Raw genomic sequence first — 2,768 nt, 5'->3', positions numbered from 1 at the left:
CGAAAAAGCAATCATTTAATAATGACAATAACTTTGGAACCATGCATGCTAGAATCATAATTCTTGCTTTTCTAGGTTGGAAATATTCTGAATTTTCTATATTTAGTGCAGATTTGGTGAAAAAAGCTCAAGTTTTGAGTTATGCAAGTTTTCATAAAAGTGTGACTTGCAGGCTGGAAAACCCATTTTTGCACTTCTCTGAGCCTAAAACGTCCGAAAAAGCAATCATTTAATAATGACAATAACTTTTGAACCATGCATGCTAGAATCATAAATCTTGCTTTCCTGGGTTGGAAATCTTCTGAATTTTCTATATTTAGTGCAGATTTGGTGAAAAAAGCTCAACTTTTTGAGTTATGCAAGTTTTCATAAAAGTGTGACTTGCAGGCTGGAAAGCCCATTTTTAAGCTTATCTGCGCCTGAAACGTCCGAAAAAGCAATCATTTAATAATGACAATAACTTTTGAACCATGCATGCTAGAATCATAATTCTTGCTTTCCTGGGTTGGAAATCTTCTGAATTTTCTATATTTAGTGCAGATTTGGTGAAAAAAGCTCAACTTTTTGAGTTATGCAAGTTTTCATAAAAGTGTGACTTGCAGGCTGGAAAGCCCATTTTTAAGCTTATCTGCGCCTGAAACGTCCGAAAAAGCAATCATTTAATAATGACAATAACTTTTGAACCATGCATGCTAGAATCATAATTCTTGCTTTCCTGGGTTGGAAATCTTCTGAATTTTCTATATTTAGTGCAGATTTGGTGAAAAAAGCTCAACTTTTTGAGTTATGCAAGTTTTCATAAAAGTGTGACTTGCAGGCTGGAAAGCCCATTTTTAAACTTATCTGCGCCTGAAACGTCCGAAAAAGCAATCATTTAATAATGACAATAACTTTTGAACCATGCATGCTAGAATCATAAATCTTGCTTTCCTGGGTTGGAAATCTTCTGAATTTTCTATATTTAGTGCAGATTTGGTGAAAAAAGCTCAACTTTTTGAGTTATGCAAGTTTTCATAAAAGTGTGACTTGCAGGCTGGAAAGCCCATTTTTAAGCTTATCTGCGCCTGAAACGTCCGAAAAAGCAATCATTTAATAATGACAATAACTTTTGAACCATGCATGCTAGAATCATAATTCTTGCTTTCCTGGGTTGGAAATCTTCTGAATTTTCTATATTTAGTGCAGATTTGGTGAAAAAAGCTCAACTTTTTGAGTTATGCAAGTTTTCATAAAAGTGTGACTTGCAGGCTGGAAAGCCCATTTTTAAGCTTATCTGCGCCTGAAACGTCCGAAAAAGCAATCATTTAATAATGACAATAACTTTGGAACCATGCATGCTAGAATCATAATTCTTGCTTTTCTAGGTTGGAAATCTTCTGAATTTTCTATATTTAGTGCAGATTTGGTGAAAAAAGCTCAAGTTTTTGAGTTATGCAAGTTTTCATAAAAGTGTGACTTGCAGGCTGGAAAGCCCATTTTTGCACTTCTCTGAGCCTAAAACGTCCGAAAAAGCAATCATTTAATAATGACAATAACTTTTGAACCATGCATGCTAGAATCATAAATCTTGCTTTCCTGGGTTGGAAATCTTCTGAATTTTCTATATTTAGAGCAGATTTGGTGAAAAAAGCTCAACTTTTTGAGTTATGCAAGTTTTCATAAAAGTGTGACTTGCAGGCTGGAAAGCCCATTTTTAAGCTTATCTGCGCCTGAAACGTCCGAAAAAGCAATCATTTAATAATGACAATAACTTTTGAACCATGCATGCTAGAATCATAATTCTTGCTTTCCTGGGTTGGAAATCTTCTGAATTTTCTATATTTAGTGCAGATTTGGTGAAAAAAGCTCAACTTTTTGAGTTATGCAAGTTTTCATAAAAGTGTGACTTGCAGGCTGGAAAGCCCATTTTTAAGCTTATCTGCGCCTGAAACGTCCGAAAAAGCAATCATTTAATAATGACAATAACTTTGGAACCATGCATGCTAGAATCATAATTCTTGCTTTTCTAGGTTGGAAATCTTCTGAATTTTCTATATTTATTGCAGATTTGGTGAAAAAAGCTCAAGTTTTTGAGTTATGCAAGTTTTCATAAAAGTGTGACTTGCAGGCTGGAAAGCCCATTTTTGCACTTCTCTGAGCCTAAAACGTCCGAAAAAGCAATCATTTAATAATGACAATAACTTTTGAACCATGCATGCTAGAATCATAAATCTTGCTTTCCTGGGTTGGAAATCTTCTGAATTTCTATATTTAGTGCAGATTTGGTGAAAAAAGCTCAACTTTTTGAGTTATGCAAGTTTTCATAAAAGTGTGACTTGCAGGCTGGAAAGCCCATTTTTAAGCTTATCTGCGCCTGAAACGTCCGAAAAAGCAATCATTTAATAATGACAATAACTTTTGAACCATGCATGCTAGAATCATAATTCTTGCTTTCCTGGGTTGGAAATCTTCTGAATTTTCTATATTTAGTGCAGATTTGGTGAAAAAAGCTCAACTTTTTGAGTTATGCAAGTTTTCATAAAAGTGTGACTTGCAGGCTGGAAAGCCCATTTTTAAGCTTATCTGCGCCTGAAACGTCCGAAAAAGCAATCATTTAATAATGACAATAACTTTGGAACCATGCATGCTAGAATCATAATTCTTGCTTTTCTAGGTTGGAAATCTTCTGAATTTTCTATATTTAGTGCAGATTTGGTGAAAAAAGCTCAAGTTTTTGAGTTATGCAAGTTTTCATAAAAGTGTGACTTGCAGGCTGGAAAGCCCATTTT

This window comes from Urocampus carinirostris, unplaced genomic scaffold (genome assembly GCF_059441175.1).
Source record: "Urocampus carinirostris isolate Australia breed hairy pipefish unplaced genomic scaffold, RoL_Ucar_1.0 HiC_scaffold_88, whole genome shotgun sequence".
NCBI classification, from domain to species: Eukaryota; Metazoa; Chordata; class Actinopteri; order Syngnathiformes; family Syngnathidae; genus Urocampus; species Urocampus carinirostris.
This window is presented reverse-complemented; position numbering follows the sequence as displayed.